Source organism: Arvicanthis niloticus, chromosome 17, assembly GCF_011762505.2.
Source record: "Arvicanthis niloticus isolate mArvNil1 chromosome 17, mArvNil1.pat.X, whole genome shotgun sequence".
Taxonomy (NCBI): domain Eukaryota; kingdom Metazoa; phylum Chordata; class Mammalia; order Rodentia; family Muridae; genus Arvicanthis; species Arvicanthis niloticus.
In genome coordinates, this window is record NC_047674.1 from 54,403,448 (window position 1) to 54,426,414 (window position 22,967).

General features: G+C 47.2%; 1 protein-coding gene and 1 non-coding gene across 8 annotated transcripts in view; both read right to left on the minus strand.

The window, feature by feature from the left end:
* Tjap1 (tight junction associated protein 1) overlaps positions 1–15,981 on the minus strand; it is a 29,449-nt gene extending 13,468 nt beyond the window's left edge. For 3 of the 7 annotated variants that reach the window (XM_034521176.2, XM_034521172.2, XM_076915290.1), the window contains exons 1-2: positions 15,889–15,981; positions 15,280–15,373 (exon numbers count right to left, since the gene is read on the minus strand). The gene's annotated coding sequence lies outside the window, so the exon portion shown is untranslated. Of the gene's footprint in view, positions 1–725; positions 854–15,279; positions 15,374–15,888 lie in introns of all 7 variants that reach the window. The other 4 variants (XM_034521171.2, XM_034521174.2, XM_034521173.2 and 1 more) reach the window with 3 other exon arrangements.
* A 6,427-nt stretch (positions 15,982–22,408) lies between these two features.
* Positions 22,409–22,514, minus strand: LOC117722810 (U6 spliceosomal RNA). The gene has a single exon (XR_004608580.1). It is a non-coding gene; the product is annotated as a U6 spliceosomal RNA (small nuclear RNA).
* Between the last annotated feature and the right edge of the window lie 453 nt (positions 22,515–22,967).

The following is a 22,967-nucleotide window of genomic DNA, read 5'->3' on the forward strand; positions in this document are numbered from 1 at the left end:
AGCATCTAGGGTGTTCTCCAACCTCTCTACCTGTCTCTGAAGCAGAGACACAGAATAGCGTGGTAGCTGAGGGAAAGTCTCCAGCTCATGCTGCTAACAGCCCAGCCCAGCCCAGCCCAGAACCACCAAGCAATTCTGTTTTGTGGGAGATGGAGGGGTCCAGCATGACAGAGAAGGGGAGGCAGGAGCCCTATAGCAAGCATCTCTCTGGCCATGAAGGGTGTGGCTGTTTGATTGAGACTGGTATGCATCTGAATACTCGTCCCCCGTTGGTGGAACTATTTGGGAAGTATGAGGTAGTGTGGCCTTGTCCACTCCAGGTGGGCTTTGTGGTTTCCAGTGAGTCTCACCATCCCTAGTGTCTGTTGCTGTGTGTTTGTCTGTTTACATCTGTCATTCTCCCTCTCTCTCCCCTCGAGGTTGGGGATCAAGTTCTGAGCTCTCAGCTGTTCTTTCACTCCGAAGACATAGACTCCAACCTGAGCCTAGAACCCCAACCAAAAGCTTTCTTCCCTGAGCTGCCTTGGTCATGGTGTTTTACACAGGAACAGAAAAGGAACAAAGACCAAGGAGGTTTATCTCCACATTAGGGAAAAGATGAAAGGAAGGGGCCCAGAAAGCAGAGGTGGCAAGCCTGAGCAAAGGAGGCAGCCAGCCTGGCAGAGAACGTAGGAGACACTGCTGGCAGCCCCCAGGGCAGGTTAGCTAGCCTAGGTTGGACTCACAGGGTTAGTGTCTTCTCCCAGCCAGCCAGCCTTCCTGGTTAGTGGTGTTAGCAACAGACTCATGGCAGACGCCCTCCAGGAACTCCATATAAACAGACAGCTTGGTGTGTGAGCAGCTCAACTCCGAGCTGCAAAGAGAGAGCACAGAAGACCAGACTGAAGGATCCCTCCGGCACACACTGTACTCTTTTGTGGGGGAAAGCACCTCTGACTTACTGTGGGACTCTCAGGGGCTACCCACCACCAGAAAGCACTCCTAAGGAAGACCACCACCCACCTTGCCAACAGTGTGTCCAGCTTACTAACGCACACAAGGCTCTCTGGTTGGTCAAGAGAAGGCAGCTATTGTAGAAGGCAGCTCCCTGTCTCCCTAGTTCCCAAACTCCACTGCCAGGCTGCACCAGGACTCTGAACACTGGCTTATAAGAACAACCCCCTACCCACAGATGCAGCTGCCACTCATCCAGGCCCATGCCAACAGAGTATTCCACCGCCTCCCACAGGCTCTGAGGGAAAGAACTGTAAGAGACGAGCTGGAGTCAGAGGCTGTGATGAGAACTGCCTCAAACACACAGTACAATGGAGCAGTGTGTGACCTAGTCCCAGAGCTGAGCCACTCCAGGGAAAGGTGGCACACTGCCAAACAGATGGCCCAGAAAGCCCTCTGAGGAACCCATAGCATAGCACAGCTCCCCAGCCTCTTACAGGGGCTCTTCCACCCTCAGAACACTAGTTCTAAGAAGCACCAACAAACACTTCCCAATGCCTGCAGGGACATCCTGGGGAACACAGTGGTAGCCACAACAGTGGAATCTTGAGAAGATGTGTCCCCTGGGGCAGGACAGAAAACTCACTCCCAACACATCAGAAAGGGCAGAAAGGTCCTCAGCCCTGCTTGAGAAGCCCAGGGCAGAGTAGTGACTCAAGCTAAACATCAACTGTCTGCCCCCAGTGTGGCATCTGCAGGTAGGGGGTTGTTCTTATAAGCCAGTGTTCAGAGTCCTGGTGCAGCCTGGCAGTAAGGTCTGGGTGTCACCCAGCTGCCTGGCACACTGAAGCAGGAGGATGACAAGGGCCAGCCTGCACAACTTGAGACTCTGCCTTGAAATTAAAAAAGAGAGAGGCTGGGTGCTGGAGATGGCCCACAGTTAGAGTGCTTGTTAGCAAGTGCGAGACCCTAGGTTCATTCCCCAGCACGTGCCAACAGGTTCCCGCACTGCCCATTAACTGAGACTCCCCATATCACTCTACTACCCGAGCTTCCAAAGCCATCCCCTGACTGTGGAGAAAGACAGCATTCTAAAACAGTAGTTCTGAACCTTCCTGATGCTGCCACTCTTTAACTCAGGTCTTCATGTTGTGATGACCCCACCACCAACAACCATAAAATTACCTTTGTTGCTACTTCATAAATGTAATTTTGATACTATTATGGACTGTAATACAAATGTCTGTGTTTTCCTACAGTCTTAGGCAGCCCTATGAAAGAGTTGTTCAACTTGACAACCCACAGGTTGAGAACCACTGTTTAAGAAAGCCCAATCTTCTTAAAATATTGGAAGAAAAAAAGAAAAAAAGAAAGAAAGCTAAATCTTCCTAAAAGCTTTGACCTTTTTCCTAGAAGAGGCCTGGCCACCAGCAGGTGGCCTTCAGACCCTTACCCACAAGGGCAACAAGATAACAGCTAATCAACGAAGTCCAGTTTGCTTTCTAAGGGTAGAACATTGGGTGTGGTGAAGGCCTTTAATCCCAGCACTCAGGAGGCAGAGGTGGTTGAATTTCTGTGAGCTGGAAGCCAGCACGATCTACACAGTGAATTCCAGGACAGCCAGATATACACAGAAAAACAAACAGGCTGGGAGTGACTGGGGCATGCCCAGAATCCCAACACAGATGACAAGGAAGGAGGACTCAAAGTTTGAGGCTAGCCAGAGCTCACCCTGTCTCAAAGAAGCAAAAAAAAAAAAAAAAAAAAAAAGCAAGCAAGATCCAATCTAGCCTAGGCTACAGGGTGAGACTTTCATCTGAAAAAGGAAAAAAAAAAAGTCCTAAGAACTGGGAGGGTCTTAACAACGAGATCTCACCTACTCTAATCCACACTGCATCACAGGAAGGACACACTGGATCTCAGGGAGGACACACTGGATCTCAGGGAGGACACACTGGACCACAGGAAGGACACACTGGAACTCAGGGAGGACACACTGGATCTCAGGGAGGACACACTGGAACTCAGGGAGGACACACTGGACCACAGGGAGGACACACTGGATCTCAGGGAGGACACACTGGATCTCAGGGAGGACACACTGGATCTCAGGGAGGACACACTGGACCACAGGGAGGACACACTGGAACTCAGGGAGGACACACTGGATCTCAGGGAGGACACACTGGAACTCAGGGAAGACACACTGGACCACAGGGAGGACACACTGGATCTCAGGGAAGACACACTGGACCACAGGGAGGACACACTGGAACTCAGGGAGGACACACTGGAACTCAGGGAGGACACACTGGATCTCAGGGAGGACACACTGGAACTCAGGGAGGACACACTGGATCTCAGGGAGGACACACTGGATCTCAGGGAGGACACACTGGATCTCAGGGAGGACACACTGGACCACAGGAAGGACACACTGGAACTCAGGGAGGACACACTGGATCACAGGGAGGACACACTGGACCACAGGGAGGACACACTGGATCTCAGGGAGGACACACTGGATCTCAGGGAGGACACACTGGATCTCAGGGAGGACACACTGGATCTCAGGGAGGACACACTGGATCTCAGGGAGGACACACTGGACCACAGGGAGGACACACTGGAACTCAGGGAGGACACACTGGATCTCAGGGAGGACACACTGGAACTCAGGGAAGACACACTGGACCACAGGGAGGACACACTGGATCTCAGGGAAGACACACTGGACCACAGGGAGGACACACTGGAACTCAGGGAGGACACACTGGAACTCAGGGAGGACACACTGGATCTCAGGGAGGACACACTGGAACTCAGGGAGGACACACTGGATCTCAGGGAGGACACACTGGATCTCAGGGAGGACACACTGGATCTCAGGGAGGACACACTGGACCACAGGAAGGACACACTGGAACTCAGGGAGGACACACTGGATCACAGGGAGGACACACTGGACCACAGGGAGGACACACTGGATCTCAGGGAGGACACACTGGACCACAGGGAGGACACACTGGATCTCAGGGAGGACACACTGGACCACAGGGAGGACACACTGGACCACAGGGAGGACACACTGGATCTCAGGGAGGACACACTGGATCTCAGGGAGGACACACTGGACCACAGGAAGGACACACTGGAACTCAGGGAGGACACACTGGATCACAGGGAGGACACACTGGATCTCAGGGAGGACACACTGGACCACAGGAAGGACACACTGGAACTCAGGGAGGACACACTGGATCTCAGGGAGGACACACTGGACCACAGGGAGGACACACTGGATCTCAGGGAGGACACACTGGACCACAGGGAGGACACACTGGAACTCAGGGAGGACACACTGGACCACAGGAAGGACACACTAGATCACAGGGAGGACACACTGGAACTCAGGGAGGACACACTGGACCACAGGGAGGACACACTGGACCACAGGGAGGACACACTGGATCTCAGGGAGGACACACTGGATCTCAGGGAGGACACACTGGACCACAGGAAGGACACACTGGAACTCAGGGAGGACACACTGGATCACAGGGAGGACACACTGGATCTCAGGGAGGACACACTGGACCACAGGAAGGACACACTGGAACTCAGGGAGGACACACTGGATCTCAGGGAGGACACACTGGACCACAGGGAGGACACACTGGATCTCAGGGAGGACACACTGGACCACAGGGAGGACACACTGGAACTCAGGGAGGACACACTGGACCACAGGAAGGACACACTAGATCACAGGGAGGACACACTGGAACTCAGGGAGGACACACTGGATCTCAGGGAGGACACACTGGGTCTCGGAAAGGACACACTGGATCACAGGGCAACCAGGGGCTCAGTATTTCCTCACAGGACCTAATGTTGCCTTCAGTTAAGAACCTGTTCCTATGTGGCCTCAGTCTCAGCCTCAGATCTTCCCTTTAGCAGAGGGGAGGAGGGTTAACAGTGACTCGGTATGATGTATGCATATGTGCATGCATCACAGAGGACAAACAACTGGCTCAGGCAGCAATCTGTGGCCATACAGAGAACAGGGAGTCCTGTTCATCTAACTGCAGGCTCAGGCTGCAGTACCATGCCATTCAAAAGGTTCTAACTGCTAAAACCAACTTCTTTGGTATTTGTTCAGAAGAATGGTACCTACAGACCATTCCTAACAACTAAAGTAGAAAAGAAACTGGAAGAATAGACGGTGACTCAGCCACCAGCCATTTTGGAAGAGCATCAGGGTGAGCCTGTGGCACAAGACCACATCCCTAAGACCACAGGAGCCTGGGAGTCTGGCTTACTCAACAGCCACACACATTCCTCTGGTTTCCTTGACATTTTTCAGTCCCTAAGACACCTGGGAACATAGGTCCCAAAGCACTGTGCTGGCTGGTTTGTTAACTTGCCACAAGCTAGAATAACTGAGAGGAGAGACATTCAATTAAGAATATGCCTCCAGCTGGGCAGTGGTGGAGCACACCTTTAATCCCAGCACTTGGGAAGCAGAGGCAGGTGGATCTCTGTGAATTTGAGGTTAGCTTGGTCTACAGAGTGAGTTCCAGGACAGCCAGGGCTACACAGAAACCCTGTGGCGGGAGTGGGGGGAAGAGAAAGAAAATGCCTCCATAAGACTGAGCTATAGGGAAGCCTGTAGGGCATTTTCCTAATTTGGGACTGATTTGGGAAGGACCTAGGCTACTGTAGGTTGTTCCAGCCCTGGGTTGGTTGCAGGCTGAGCAAGCCATGAGGAGCAACCCAGTGAGTAGCACTCCTTTGTGACCTCTGCATCAGCTCCCGCCTCCAGGTCCCTGCCCTGCTCGAGCTGCAGTCCTGACTTCCTTTGATGATGAACAGTGATGTAGAAGAGTAAGCCAAGTAACCCCTTCCCTTCCAGGTTGCTTTGGTCATGGTGTTTCACCACAGCACAGTAAACCTGACTAAGACACACTCCATCCAATCACTGTATGCAACCCTCTTGTCTATCACTCAAGGTCACTCCCGGTCTCCCCAGGACTGGGGAATCGGCAGGCATACTGTGGTCCATCAAGACTCTCTGCAGCCCAGGAGATGGGGGACTGCACTGCAATCTGATTTTCACATGTTGTTCTGTGATGGCACTCTCCTTCTAATGCTGGGATTCTCACTGTTGCTTCACAAGAAAGGAGATACTCTCCATTTACCACGCTACTCAAAATGTTCCTGGCTTTAGGACAGAAATCAAGGGGCCCAAATTTAAATTTAAAAAAAAAAAATTTAAGGCCTGTTCTTCATATGCCAGACACACATGCAGGCAGAATTATTATGTATACATTATAAATAAATAAATCTTTTAAAAAGATAGAAAGCTTAAAAAAAAAAAAAAAAAAAAAAAAAAGACAAGGAATCCTCCAGGTGAAGAAACTTGTCAACACTGCACAGCTGGCGTAGTCACAATTTAAAACAAACCCACATAGCTCCAAAAGCAGACTCTTCCGCACAGCCCACAGCACCCCACCCAAAATGAGAGGTGGTCCCCACATGTAGTCAACAGAGTGTACTCTCCACAAACAGACTGAGCACTGGAAAAGAGACTCTAACAAAGTCCCAGAGCCTTACAGGGAGGCACAGCATGGACCAGGCATGGCAGCAGATACCTACAATCTCGGCATTTAGGGAACAGAGGCTGAACATGACAAGCTTGAAGTCACTATGGGATACAGAGCAGGATCCTAGTCTTTTTCTTTTTTTCTTTTTTAAGGTGGTAGGGAGAAAACTTCTCATAAAAGTATCAAAGAAGTCATTCCTGGCGGATGGAGCCATGTGGACTGGGTAGGGTGTAAAGGCACGGATGCCGACAACAGGTAGGGGCAGTGGGATTATGGAGTCATGAAGAGCAGGAGACATGGAGCATGGTGGCAGTGACTCTGGCTAATGGGCTGAGCTGGCTTCTTTTTCTTGCCAACTTTACACAAGCTAGTGTCATCTGGGAAGAGGGCTCCTCAATGAAGACAATGCTTTCATCAGACTGGTCTGTAGGCAAGTCTGTGGGACACTCTCTTGACTAACACATGAAGCAGAAGGGCACAGGCACTGTAGATAACAGACTGACCAGCTAGGGAGCAAACCACAGTGAAAACAAGTCCCTCCTGTGTTGGTTGTTGCTTAGACTCTAACACTGACGGTCACGCGAAATGAACTCTCTCCTTCCCAAGCCACTTTGTCTTAGTCTTTTATCACAGCAACAGAAAACAAACCAGGACAGGGGGTAAGCTTAGGCCAGGGCCAGAATGCAAGGTACTTTTTTGTATGCCAAGGTAAAGAGGATGAGTTTTTGAGACAAAGAATGATGCCGACCTGTGAGCTTGCTGAGTGCCCTGACAAGGGTGACTGGGGAGCTTTATTGGACATATGTTCCTGACCCACCTTTGCTTGACTATATCCCAGATGGGACAAGCTGCCTTGCCTCAAGTTTTTAGACCTTGTGGGATAGAGAATCCAAAAGAGAAATTATGTCTCTTGTATTCTTCTTAATGGTACCCAGCTATTATGACTCAATCATGTACTGGTCTAGAAATCAATCCAATATGAGAAACAACAGTCTACTTTTGGAAGACTGGATCTGGACTTTGTCAGAGACTTATTTGGAAGTTAGCTGTAGCTTGCTATGATGTTAGGATAGCAAGAGATAATGTTGGGACAGGATCTGGATTTCAAACAAGGGTTAGTGCATGTTTTAAGGCTCTTGTAATTGTCAAGCTAAAATTGGTTTTGTCTCTTGTACAGCATGTATTGTAACTTGCAATGACTGTATAATTTCCAATTATGTTAGTGTGTTGAAACCTGGCATGTCTGTTACGGGGGTCTATCAACCAGCTTTTGTCTCACTGCCCTGAGTATTAGAAAACCTTGATTCTCTGAAAAAAGCTTGAAAGTGCTGGAAGAAGTAAGTTAGGCTTTAAGCAGAAGCAATAGGGTAGTGGGCTTGATTATTGCTGGTATAACAGCTTTAATTCCATTAATTGCTAGCACCACTGCTTCTGCAATAGCATTGACACAAGGAGTTAAGACAACTATTTTTGTTAACCATCTAGCAAAAAGTGTTACTAATGTATTGAGTGTACAAAAGGATTTATATAGGTATCTGTAACAATGAATGATGCTCTATAACCCATTCAAATTATCTGAAGGAGGTTCAGGGTTCAAGAGTTAGGAGCTATCCCAAGCGTCATGACAAATATCATACTTTTGAAATTCACAATGATTGTCATTATAATTAGAAAAAAGTTTAAAGACATATGTAGGATATTTGGCATAATCCTAACACCTCTCTGGGTGTGTTAACTTTGCATAGTGAGACTATGAATTTAAAGAATGCTGCTCTGTTGACCTTTGATGCTGCAGATAATGCCGATAAAATTATCCATGGCCTGAGGTCAGTATTTCCATTTTGGTCAAACCTCAGGAATGGAATATATAGCTTGATCAGATCAGGCTAGCCCTTCTTGTCCTGGGAATACTTTTATTCCCACCCTTTGAGTTAAAGCTTATCTTTAACAACATCAACATGTTGGCAGCCAAAGTACATGGCTTGAACCTGAAAATGGACCCCCAGACTGAGTTATTAAATTAACAGGCTGGCAAGCCAAGGATGGGTAAGATTCTGCACAGAGCTTTACCAACCTAAGACAGAAGTGCATTGCCTTTGATAATGCATATTCCATCATGGATAATGAAGGCATTCTTGTCAGAATGACCTAAGACAGGCTCAGTCTTGTTAACGAAATAGAAAATGGGGGAGAGGTGGAGAGCCTTTGGGGCTGCTTGGCAAGAAGCTGACATGGGCCAAGGACAAAGAAATGGGCTGCTTAGAAGGAATATGACATTGGCCAAGGACAAGGAAGTAGGCTTCAAGCAGGAATCTGACATTAGACTAGAACAGAGAAGTAATTTCAGGTTGGAATCTAAATCATAGGCTACAACAAAGAAGTAATCTCAGGCAGGAATCTAAACATTAGGCTAGAACAAAGAAGTAATTTCAGACAGGAATCTAAATTTTAGCTAGAACAAGAAGCAGGCTTCAGACATGAAAATGACCTTGGGCTAGGATAGGGAAGTAGGCTCAGTTACTTTGGTCATCCTGATAAGTCTTTAGAAACAGTGTTCACGTTAATTGGGTTTAACGCCTTGCTTTTTCTTTGACTATTTGTGTTTATCGTATTGCTTGTTCCTCGACTATTTGCATCTATTGTATTGCTAGACCCTCAACCTAGAACTGACCTTAATACATGCATGTAATCAAAATGGTATAAAAGCATAAAGGAAGAGGGGGTATAGGATAGGGGGTCCTGGGGAGGGGAAATGGAGAAAGGGGATGGGGGATGACATCTGTATTGTAAATAAATAAAATATCCAATAATAAATAAATAATAAAATAAAAGGATGAACTTTAAATTAAATTGGGGAGAACCATAGTATTTCTAAGGCATAGGTTGAGTTTGTTTTAGAGGCAGGGCCCCACTATATAGGCCAGGCTATTCTGGAACTCAAGACACTGCCTTGGGACCCAAGAGCTTGGATTCTTGGTTCACCATCGTACTTAGTTAGGGCAGAGTGTTTACTAGGAAAACATTTTAACAGCAGCATGTAGATGGAAACAGGGAGAGAAATCCTGGATACTTCATCCATCCTACAGGTACCACACACTATAAGTACCCACACTACCCCAAGTGCTGGAGATATAAAAGTCAACGAGACAAATCCTTGTTCTCCGAATACTTACAGTCCTGGAGACCCAGACAAAACAAAACAGGAAAATACAGTATCAGAGTCAAGCACAGATGGAAGAGATGAAAGAGAGGCAGCGTCTTAAAGAAAGGGCATTTAAGAGAAGATCTGGAGGACAAAAAAGGCTAACGGGAGCAGGGAAAGGGATCCAGACACAAAGGCAACAGCATCTGTGTATGCAAAGGCCCAGAAGCTAAAAAGGATGCATTGAGTCCAGATGGCTGGTTGATCTGCCAGGTGCTGAGGCACATGCCCTTAATCTCAACACCCAGAGGGCAGAGTTCCAGGTAAGGCAACGCTACATAGTGAGACCTTGCCTCAAAAAAGAAAGGAGAGAGAGAGAGAGAGAGAGAGAGAGAGAGAGAGAGAGAGAGACAGACAGACAGACAGACAGACAGACAGAAGGGGAGGGAGAAGAAAAGAAGGAAAAAAGGCAACATCACCCTCTTCTGGTCTCTGTGGGCATATGCACTCAAGTGCACATAACCACACACACACATTTTTTAAAATCTTTAAAAAATGAAAGCACATCCAGATGAGACAAAGACTCAGCTTATCAGGAGGTTCTTCATATGTGGTAAGACTGCAATAAATGGATGAGGTTTGAACGTAACACTTGAGTACGGGCATTTCAAGAGAAAACTGATTTACAGATGGTAAGGCAGGCCTGGCACAAACCCTCCAGCGTTCACCCTGCAACCCAGCTATTTCAATAAGCTGTAACCTGAACTCCAAGTCCACAGGTCTCTACAGCACTGTGTGTTCTATTTGGAGAACAGGTCACAGCATGTTTTGATGGCTGCCAAATCAAATCAAGGCAAGGTATGTTACCCTTGATGTGTGGCTGCTGAGACAATGGAGGAGGGAACAAGACTGTCAGTGCCACAGCAAATAGAGAAGTTCATTATGGGGCCAGGCCAGAGTCCTCAGGGAAAAGTCCAGACCTGGGCCTCCTACTCCCCTAAAATCCTGTTATATACTGGGCACATGCCTACTGGCAGTGTAAAGTCACTTACTGAAGAAAAAGATTGGCCCTGCGGGTATGTTAAACACACAGGACATGACTCAGATGCAAGAGGCGTCTGAAGCACAGGGCAAAGGAGAGCCAGTTAAGGAAACCTGAAGATGGCTCTGCCCTCAGGCTGCAGGCTGCTCCTGCCTGGCAAACAGAAGATACTCACACCCTATACCAGGGCCTTCAACAGGCAACACAGCTTCAGGACAGAAACATCTGTTTTCCATTTTCACCAAACGCTGAGAGAAAGCGCTATTTAAAATGTCACCTATTTTTCCTCTGCGTAGGTTGCTATTTTTAAGAGAATGATTACATACAGTCTGTGCATTTAACACTGTGGCTACTTTATCTCCAAGTGTCAGTGATCAAAATCAAACACCATCCTTAATGTTTATGCCTAAATTAACACAACTTCTTTAAACGATGCTAGAGTGCAAGGCTGTTCTGTGATGTGGCCCTGGCTAGCTTGGACTCCGAAGGCCACCTCACGTCTGTCTCTGGCCAGGGGTGCACTACCATCCTCCAGTCAGAGTGGATCCCAGTGTTAGCCTGCTTACCTCACAAAGGCCCGTGGCTGTGTAAAGGGTAGTCACTAAACTGAATTCTGAAAGGAGAGAACCTGTCTGGCCAACATGGACTTCCTCTGCACTGTCTCTGCCTTATGTATTATTTCTAAGAGTAAACAGGAGGGCGAGTTGAAAAGCTGAGTCCCAGAAAAGAATTCTGAAAAAAATCCCAAACTATGTCTCCAACGGGTGTACATGGAACCAACAGGGCAAGCAAACACGAACTGGGGGAGACAGTGAAACAAACCAGAGGCAGATCACCTCTAGGCTTGTCTAAATTAGCTGCACATATGCCATGCCTGCGGTGCTGCCACTCTGGAAGCTGAGGCAGAAGGATCAATTTTAAAGCCCAGTAGGAGCTGGGGACTGAGTTCAGTGGTAGAGTACATGCCTAGCCTACATGAAGGCCAAGGGTCCAGGACCATGTATCAATGAGCTCAGGAGGCTGTGGCTAGCTGGGCCACAAAAATGGTAACTTTATATAAATACCAATGTTTGACTGGGAAAGGCCTAGAGAGGTGTCTCAGCAGTTAAGAGTATGGACCACTCCTCCAGAGTTCAATTCCCAGAACCCACAGCAAGTGGTTCACAACCATGTGTAACTCTAGTCAAGGATAATTTGACACCTCTAACTTTCCAGTTAAAAATAAAACAAATTCTTTTTTAAAATAGTAACAATGATAACTATTTTTTTAGTCAGGGTCTCACTGTTACCCTGGCTGGCCTGGAACTTGCCAAGTAGACCAGGCTGGCCTGGAATCCACAGAGATCCAACTGCCTCTGCCTCTTGAATACTAGGAATAAAGGTGTATACTACTATGCCTGGCCCCAAAATATTTTTTTTTTAATTTATTACATATAAAAACCCTAAACAAACCAGCTCATTCAATGGCTGAAACGAGGTATTCTGGGTTCACATCCTGTAGGGCTCTGCCACTTACAAACTGGGGACCTCTGAATAAACGACTCAACCACTGTACTTCCATTTCTTTATCTGTGAAACAGGATGATAAACAGCAGATCTTCTTCATATAGCTGTTACCCAAAAAAGTACCTATTGCATGCAGGATGCTTCCGGAGAATGTCCTCAATCGTCACTGGTAGTACTGCTCACCAGCAAAGGCAAAACTTCCAGCCTCAGCATCCTGACATCACCTTACACAGCTTAACTCAGACAACCCTGTTATCAGAAGGTGGCGCTGAATCTTTGTAGTGTCAAGTCAGCAGCCCACCAGTACGAATCCTCCAGCAATCACAGCGCCAATCACAGGGATCCAATGAGCATAACAGTATTTATCAGGTGTCGGGGGAGTTGACAGTCATGGATGAACCTTTACAACATACAGATAGGTGCTCTTGCTAGCCCCAACTGAGCAATGAGAAACTGAGGTGCACAGAACTATGCGATTAAGAAAGGTCAAACAGCCACAGTTGGGATCCAACTAGCAACCTGGCCCTATGTGTCAGTTTTTGTTCTTTTGTTTTGTTTTTGAAACAGGTTCCAAGTAGCCTAGGCTAGCCTCAAACATGTTATGTAACTCGAGGACCATCCTGAACTCCTGATCCTTCTGCTTCCCTTATGGAAAGCTAAAGTTACTAGTGTATACCAGCTCAACTCTCTTAGCTGCTCAACACATTGTTCTTTCCCCCTTTCTCTCCCTTTCTTTTTTCTTTTCTTAGAAATAGGATCTATGAAGACAAGGGTGGCCTCAAACTACCAATCCTTATCCCTCAGCCTTCTGTATGCCAGAATTATAGGTGTGTGCTACCATGCCTGGCTACCACACAGTTCTAACTGATTACAATTCCCGAGTGACCACATACACAAATTCTCTTCAGGGGAAAAAAAAAAAAAATGTGTTCCCAGACTTCTAGAAAGAAATTTGCAGCTCAATCTCCTCAGATCTTTGGGCACCTGGGAACACCGCAGCTAGACTAGTGACACTGACTTAAGGCCTCTGTCTGGAGTAAATGTTTTGTGGTAAGAATATACATGCAATGAACAAAGCATGATTAGTAAGAGCGTCCTGACAAAGCCAGACCTCCCAATTCAATCATCACACAGATGCAGGTCCCAAAATACACTTTAATATGAAATCTGATCCTACTGGGCCCTCTTCTGCTCCCCCACAGACCCAGCTACTTGAGATGCTGAGGCAGAAGGATCACTCGAGCCCCAGAGTCTAACTCTAGGTCAGGCAATATAGCAAGACTGCTTCCAAGAGGAAAGAAGAAAAACAAACAAACCCCTCCCAAGCTGGCCATAATCATTCATATCTACACTCCCAGTGACTGGGAGGAAGACAGATCAGGAGAAGAGCTGCCACAAGTTCAAGACCAGCCTGAGTTTTAATGGGTTCCAGGCCAGACTGAAGCAGAGTGAAACTGTCTTTAAAGAACTAACTGGGGACTGGAGAGATGGCTCAGCAATTAAGAGTGTTTACTGTTCTTGCAGAAGATCTGGCCGGATTCAATTCCCAGCACCCATATGGCAGTTCACAGATGCATGTAAATCCAGGGGACCTAATGCCCCCTTTATGAAGTCTGAGAGCTCCCAAAAACACATGGTGCATACACACACTCAGGCACACACAAACCCATGAGAAATGGCTTAACAGTTAAGGGCACTGGCTGCTCTTCTAGAAGTAGGTTCAATTCCCAGCACCTACAGGGCATCTTACAACCATCTGTAAGTCCAGTTCCAGGGATAGGATACCTCTTCTGGCCTCCATGGGCATTAGGCACACATCTGATATACAAATGTAGCTGAAGCCAAGACACTCATAAACATAAAATAAAAATAGTTTAATTAAACTAAGCCAGACATGGTGTGTCCGTGAGTTCAAGGCCAGCCTGGTCTACATAAAGAGTTTCAGGCCAGCCAGGGCTACACGGTGACACCCTGACTCAAAAACAATTTAAAAAAAAAAAAGACAAAACAAAAAAACACTACCAACAACAAAAACTCAAAACGTCAGAGGCCAGCTCACAACTCTATATGACTGGGACAGCAACGTAAGTGAAGACTGCATCAATACACTCAGCCTTCAGACCTCTTTCTCTCCAGCAGCAAGTTCACTATGTAGAAGACCATGCTCCCTTTGAGTACAGTGATTGCTTTTTCTTAAATGTGATTTGTTGGAGCACATATAAAGGATAAAGAGAAAATTAACCAAAAAAGGGCAAATTTTATCATTTTTCCTGCCTTTATCTCATGATCCAGCTGAAAAGTAACATCTTATCGGGGATTGTCAGGGATAAAGTGTGTTCATAACTTTACACAGGTCACACTGACCCCTTACCATGTCAGCTCATCTGAGTTTCTTCCTATACCCATCCTGTCTTTCCCTCACCTGGGACACAGCTTCCCCAGTCCACACCCAAGGAACACCAATGACCCTTTCTTACCAAAAAGAAAACTGTCAAAGCAGATATGCACCAGGAGTGAATTCAGGAGCTGGTCATAGAAATAACCTAAACCCCATCAGAAAGCTGATTGTGACTCCCCATCATCTGTCACCCACAAAAGGTCTACTACTTCCAGGCAGAATGTCAAACTGGCGATGTGACAGGGAAATGGAAGAAGAAATGGTACACAAGTAAGAAACTGCTTTGTGACAAGAATGCATTAGAATACTTTCAGCCCACTCTGCATAGTAAGTTCCAGGCCAGGCAGGGCTACCCAGTGAGACCCTATCTCAGAAAACAATAAACAAACAAATAAGAAAGAAAGAACATGTTTTGTGTGCCGTCTACTTGCCCAGAGTTGTTTACACAGCTGAAGGCAAGCAAAACTCAATTCTACACCAGATCCCAAAAGGTGGCCAGCGATCGAACCAAAACAACCAATTTAAGGATCACGGTCAAAAACCAAACTCTACAAGAGCAAGCAACCTTCTCGGATTAACTGATTCTCCAAACCCATGGCTCCTCTCCCAGGGAGAATATCACTCAGAAACCTGTCTCTGGAAACCATCTTACCCGCTCTGGGGTTGGGCTGGGGCAAGTTGCTACCTCTTCTTTCCAAGCAGGCAATGTGATTTCTTCCAGTCCCTGGGGCCCCTGGGTCTTCAAGCTGAAATTGGGGCAGATGTTGCTACAAGAGCTATGGATAAGGCTAACCTAAGCCTGGAAGAGGGTCATCTGACTGGCTTCGGTCCCCTCTTTGGGAGACCCGCCCTGCAGGTTCCAGATCTCACTCCTACCCCTACCCGACTACAACTACAGGCGCCCTTTCCCCTCCCACTGGCCTGAGAGTCAGGCCTCTGTCCCACGCTCCAGGCTTCCTTACTCTGAAAGAAGTAACTTTTTCAATTCCTGAGTGATTGCTCTTCCAGAATCCGGACCACACCTATTTCTGGCTACCCCCGCCCCATCTCCTCCCCTAAGGCTGCCGCAGATTTACAGGCCCCCTCCCCTCCGCCCCCATCGGCATTTTTTTCTTTCCGCCTCCAACACTCCTACACCCTGAAATCCTATTTCTCCACCTCGGAGCTGTTCCCTCCCTCCATCCCTACTCCATCCTAGAGTCCCGCAATCCTCCTCAACTCTCGCCTCCCAGTGCGACTACTCAAAAATCCCACAACAAACTTTCCGCCGGGGACCTTCCTTCAGGTAGCCATCTTGCCGCGGGGCAGGCCGGGTAGGGGCCTGGACCGCGGGAATCCCCACGCACTGGGCGCCGTGCGTCATCGGGGGCGGGGTCTGGGGCGGGGCCTCAGGGTAAAGAATTGCGACTTCTGGAGGTGCTGGGAAAGTGGGAATCTCCTTCAAGCCGGCTTTGGAGACCTAGCAAGGGAAGAAAGAAGGCGGTGTCGGAAGTAGGACTCCACAGCAAGAAAGGGGGAAAGATTTACCAATCACTTTGGTTGTTTTGGTAGGATTGCTAGCTACCTTTTGGGAGCTGGTGTAGAATTGATTTTTGCTTGCCTTCAGCTGTGGGAAAAGTAGGAAACAACGCTTAAAAATACAGTAGGAGATGCCTCTTATCCAAAGAAAAATACCAACACACACCATGACCCCCACCCTCATCTCCGCTCCCACCCGGCGGGCCTCACTGGCTGTCCTTGGAACGTGAGCTCACTTTCTAAAACAGGCTGACCTTGAACTCACGGAGAGTTTCTGGCCTCCACCACCAGAGTGCCACACAGGGCAAAGGGAAATGCCAGCTTTTCGTCTTGACTGAAGATAACGTGTGACCCAGTTTCTATCACCCTTTTCAAGCCTGCGTCCCACCTCTCCCAAAGTCTTCAGGTTCTTAAATTGTCCCGTGTTATCAGAAACTCAAGCCTTGAGATCCTCAATCCAGTTCCTCCCCTCAGGAGGTCAATTTTTATTTACTGTTTTTGGAGGGAAGGGAGAGTCTCCACACTCGAGCGCAGGCTGACTTCAAATTCATTATGTAACCCAGGCAAGCATCTTGACTCACCTGGTATTACAGGTATTAGCCTCTAGGCCCAGTTTTTAGTTGTCATTCTTAAACTGTCATCTTTTCCAGAAAGCCTTCCCTTTAATGCTCTTTTTACTGGCTGGCTCTAACTGATTTCGTAGAACTTTAGTACAGAAATCCCACACCATAGTTATTTATTAATGTACTCTATGTGGATGTGCCCGTGTCTATGTATGTGCACTATGTACATGCAGGAAGAGGTCAGAAAGGGGTATTGCATCACTGGGAATTGGAGATACAGGCAGTTGTAAGCCACCATGTAGATGCTGGGAGCTGACCTTGGGTCCTCTACAAGGGCAGCAAATGCTCTTAACCTCTAAGCACCTCTCTAGTTCCATAATCATTGCTTCACTTCCTGTATCCTTTTACCCTAATGTTTCTTCAAGTCAAAGAGCACGTTTTGATATTCCACAGCATGTGCACAGCATACACCAGTGACTGGGTAGCAGGTTTTCCCGGGGCGTGCTAAGCATACTGATGCCTCAGGGTCTTCCGGTTTTCTGTTCCCTGTGACTGGAATGTTCTCCTTCTAGGTAGTCACCAACAGGTGTGTCCCTGTTCAAATGGCATCACGTCAAAGAAGTCTTCTTTGGTCATTCAGCATCCCAGTCACTCCCCCTAACTGTGCTTCATTTACCATTAACTTACATGGAGGCTATTATTGTCTACCATCATATTAAATATTTCTCTGCTTATTGGCCATCTGTCCTACTATCATGAAAACTCCTGAATTTTTTCCTCATTCAGCACAGTGTCCTCAGTGTCTCAATTGTTTGCCCAAAGTCAGTTCTCAATAAATATTTGTTATTCAATAAGTGATCTGGGAGCAGATGGCTGAAAGATTCTGGAATATAGTAATGAGAAAGAAGAGTTGAAAATACAGTAAAATAAGAAAAGTCATGTGGCCGGACAGTGGTGGTACACGCCTTTAATCCCAGCACTTGGGAGGCAGAGGCAGGCGGATTTCTGAGTTCGAGGCCAGCCTGGTCTACAGAGTGAGTTCCAGGACAGCCAAGGCTATACAGAGAAACCCTGTCTGAAAAAAAAAGAAAAAGAAAAAAAAAAAAAAAGAAAAAAAAGAAGAAGAAGAAAAAAGAAAGAAAGAAAGAAAGAAAGAAAGAAAGAAAGAAAGAAAGAAAAGAAAAGTCATGCATGCTGCACCACCACTCCCTGAGCCCCCTCCCCTTGCCTCAAGACACCACTGGGCCCTGTCAGGGATGGTGGCAAGGCCAAGCCCAGATTCAACAAAGGAGAACCTGAGAGGGGAGTCAGCTGCAGTACTGCCTCTGTGTCCTCAGGGAGCACACACAGCCCTTCTGAAAAGATTCCAGGACAAGAAGAAGCCAGGTAAGACAACAGGGAGCTCTTAAGACCTCTACCCCAAGCCCAGACCCCGCTTGACCAGATGGTTCCGGAGAAGCCTTAGCATCTGTCCCTCCATAAATTATCCAGTTCTCCTTCCTGCCAGTCTTCTCTGGTGACAACCGGAACAATTGTCCAGGAATTCCATCTGCTACTCCTGCGCGGTCCCCTCTACAGCTCATCAACATTTCATAGCACAGAGGTATCCCATTTCCCTGGCCCAAGATGGAAGCTGGGTCAGTCCCTGGGTGAGCTGATTTCCAGTACCCTCCCCCATCAGCACACACAAATAAAACCTCCCAGAGGATCCTAGGTCTCTAGAGGACAGAGTCCCACATCTTTTTCTTTCTTTTTGTTTTCATTATGTTATTATTTTAAAAAACATCAAAAACAAAAACAAAACAGGGTCTCTCTACATAGCTCTGACTGTCCCGGAACTCACTATGAACACCAGGCTGGCTTCAAACTCAGAAATACACCCGCTTCTGCCTCCCCAGTCCTCAAATTGTTTGTTTGTTTGTTTGTTTTTTGGTTTTTCGAGACAGGGTTTTTCTGTGTAGTCCTGGCTGTCCTGGAACTCACTCTGTAGACCACCAGTCCTCAAATTGTAGGTAAGCAGCACAAGGCCTGACTAGAGTCCCACATTTTATTTTCCACCCCAACCCCCATGCTCTCCTACCACCTGTAGTCTCAAAAACAAAGATTATACTGATTAAATTGATCAGGGGTAGCTTTCATAACAAGCATAACTTGGTGTAATTAAGGACCTGTTTCAATCCTTCCCACCCAAACCAAGACAACTTGACTCCCAGCCATTACACAGCTCCACTTGGCTCCCTTTAAACTGCTCACTCAGCACTTTTAAAATAAGCCGTGTGCTGAGAGAGGATAGCACAGGTTCAAAATAAAGATACATTAACTGAAAAAAAGAGTTTAAAAACAAAACTTTTAGCCAGACCATGGTAGGTGCATGCCTTTAATCCCAGCACTCGAGAGGCAGAAGCAGGTGGATCTGTGTAAATTCAAGATCAGCCTGGTCTGCAAATAGAGTTCCAGGACAGGCAGGGCTGTTACAAAGAGAAAAGTTGTCTTGAAAATAAGTAAATAAACAAATAAAAATAGCAATAATGATAATAATAATGACCTCAGGCTCAAATTTTAATCCAAGAGGCTGCTGTACCCCCTCTTTGTGACCTTGGTTGGACACGAGGAGCACCGGAATGAGTTCAGTCCCCTGCTCTATAGAGGTTTTGAAGATTATTTCAGAGCCAGGGTATGTTGCTGCATCCCTACAGCCATATCACCTGGGTGAGGGGAAGGAGTCTGGAGGGAGGAGGGCAGAGACAGGAGGAGAAGATGTTCGAGATCATTCTAGGCTACACAGAGTTGAAGACAAACCTGAACTAAAGATCATTTCAAAAACTCCAAAAAGGTGGCGATCGATCGGCTTATTTCCCAGTTTCACTTATCCACGTCTCCTTCCCAGCTTCCTGTTAATGAAGTGTATGTCCACCATTCTGGCGCAAAAAGTTTTGCTACATACACTGTCTTTTTCCAATCTTAGGATATTGAGTTTGATGGAAGGCTAAGAAATATAATTTTAGCTGCTGTATCTCAAAAGAAAGCAAAAAAAAAAAAAAAAAAACAGAAGAAAGGAAGAAAGGCCACAGTTCCTCCAGGAGCTCAAGCCCACACTTGGGTGTGGCGGACTTTAAGTGACTTTCTTAGAGAAGACTAAACATGTTTTCAGGTGTGTTTTATGTAATCTCAACATCCAAGAGACGGAATTGGAAAGATTGCGTGATTTCAAGGACAGCCTGGTTTCCATACAGAGCTTCAGCTTGTTGTGCTGTGAGATCCTGCCATGTATACAGCATACCCAGGCTTTGAGGACATTATGATAACCGAGACAAGCTAGTCAAGGATTGCAGGGGCCACGCTGGCGGCACAGGCCTGGAAGCCCAGCTACCCGGATGCTTAGGCATAAGGTTCAATCAGATCACAATGTCAAGGGTAGCTTGGGTGGCTTAGTGAGACTGTGCCTTAAATCAGAAAGCACAAAAGAGGACCAAAGCATAGCCCGGCAGTAGGATACTTGCTTATTATATGGGAGGCTCCCAGCACTATAAAAAAGATATAAAAAAATACAAAAAAAAAATACATGATGGCTGTTATTTTAGTGACCTAGTAGTCACATTTATAGAGATAGAAATGGATTCTGTCTGGCTATGCAGCCAGCAGTAGAGCTGGATGATTCTAAGGTCCCATCTCTGCCAAATCAGCAGGCTGCCCTCCATCCATCCAGGTCAGTGTGTGGGACTCGGCCTTGGAAATTCTGCTCTCTTGTAAACTAAGCAGCTCTTTCTACAGGAAAGGCAGAGAAGGAAGCTCCAGGTTCCAGAAGCATCCAGGAATGACATCTGGAACAGATGCTAGGGAGGCTGAGCCAGACCCACCTGGGCCCTGGGTCACTCCCTCATCTACCCTAGGCAGTGCAGGTGGCAGAGACTTCACAGCATGTGAACACTTGGTACTGCTGTACCTTACACTCACTGAATGAGTGGCACCCCATCCTGCCAAGTCTGTGTGCATGTGTCTGAACATGCTTAGGGTCTAAATGGACCCATCCCCTCTCTTGCCATTTTAAAAAAGAGCATGTTCAACCCATCATGAGGCATGCCCTCACTTCCCTGTCACTCCTCAACTTGATGCCCACACTCAGCATCCGCCCTAGCCCAGGGTACTCCCTTGCCCTGGGCAGGAAATTCCAGGTATCCCAAGCATGGCATCCAGGGCCTGAGACTTGGCACAACAGGTACAACAGTCCTTGAGGCAACAGGTTCCGGCAACACACACACACACACACACACACACACACACACACTCGCTAGCCAAAAGTGGGGAACAATGGCTGGACTTGGATTTCAGCTCTTGAACAGCTGGCTCTGATGCTGCTTCTGAGGTAGGATGGGGGTGGGTGGAAAACAGGAAGCAGCCAGAGGGAGGCTGCTTACAACATTTGTTGTAGGACCCAAGGGCCCCTCTGCTGGCAGATTGCCCCCTGAAAGATGTACTCCCTGGATAAATCTCCCTCCGAGCACCACCAGCTCAGCCCCCACTCTAAGGCCCTCACTGGACTGGCTAGAACTGGCTTAGAGAAAAACAGGACAGCACAAGCAGGTAAACTGCCCTAACTTGGTGAGAACAAAGGCCTGATCTACAAGCCCTCGGGACTCCTCTGGGTCTAGAGCCTGTAGGAGCATCTATCCTTCACTTTACTAGGAGTATGTGGGCAAGTGAGAGGGTGTGTCTCCTCTTTTAGACTGTAAGAAGCTTGACAAGGTCAGGGCTCATTGCTTTTCCCTATTTATATGAATTCATTCTCTCACTAAGTTGGCATTCATCACCAGGAATGACAGCGCATGCCTGTAATCGCTTGAGGGATGCAGGCGGGAGGACTAGGAGTTCAAAGTCACCCACAGTTTGAGACCAGTCTGGGCTATGTGTAGACTGTCTCAAACATTGTGTGTGTCTGTATGTGTCTGTGTGTGTGTTGGTGTGTAAACAAGGGCTAGAGGCATGGTTCATTTGGTAGAGTGCTTGCCTAGCAGGCACAAGGCACTAGGTTCAACCCCCAGACTGCATAAGCAAACCAGGTGTCAAATGCCTGTAATCTTAGTACTCAAAAAAGCAGAGGCAGGAGAATCAGAAGAAGCTCAGGTATCCTCAGCTACATAGCCAGTGTGAGGTCGGCCTGGGTTGTATAGGATTCAGCCTTAGAAAAAGACAGAGTAGTACTCGTTGGGCACCTGGCACTGAGTGTGTATGGGGGTGCCTCTTTATTCCTACCTACAGAATCTACCATCATGTAAGACTCTGGCAGCCAAAGAGGAAAATTTTTCATTGGTAGGTCAATGTAAGCAAGGATGAATGAGTGACAGGTTCTTATTGTCTTGTATCTGTAGCTCATTTGGTAACTAATATTCGACACCTTTTCCATGAAAGGGAGCCTAGGAAGAGAGGGAGGAAACTCAAGAACCCTCCTCTCAGTTGGGAGTTACGGAGGCCTAGAAGGATGAAGCTATGTTTCTGAGGGCCCAGAAAGACAGATACGCAGAAAAGATATGCTCACAGGCTGGGGAGGCATCTTGACTGTTCTAGAGAACTGTCACTATTGTCCAGGCCTGGGATTGAAGCCAGAAACAAGCCTGCTTTGACTAGTGATCACCACTATGAGGGAAGACCTTACTATCCCAAAAGTCATCTTGTTGCCAGCAAAATCTGTTCCCAGATCTTCCCCAAAACAGCCACTGTGTCATGAATTTGGGCTTCATTCTTACTCAGAGACCAGCTAATCTTCTCAGTACAGTTCAAATTTTACTGTATATGCTGCTGACGTGAGCACATTAGGTCAAACACTGAACAACAGAAATTCAAGCAAGAGTTTGGTGGGCATCAGTCAGGATGCTCCCACACTAGCTGACCCTGTCCCCTGCCCAGAGCATAGGTCAGCGGTGAGGCAGTCCTAAGCAGAGTGCCTGGCCTCAAATGTAGCTGTGGCTACCACCTAGCGTGACCATAGACGAATGACTGAAGCTCTCTCTCCATGTCCATTTACCCATTTATAAAAGCAGACTAAAAATAGCATCTAGCTCAGAGTTGTGGGTCAAATGGGTTCATGCACTGTCCTAGCTTTTCCCCATTGCTGTGAAATTACTCTGACAAAGACAACTTAAAGGAGAAAGGGCTTATTCAGGTTCCCAATTCAGGTGAGAGCTCATCATGCCAGAAAAATCAGAACAGTGAGAGCTTGAGGGAGTTGGTTACATTGTGTTCACACTCAAGAAGCAGAGCACAC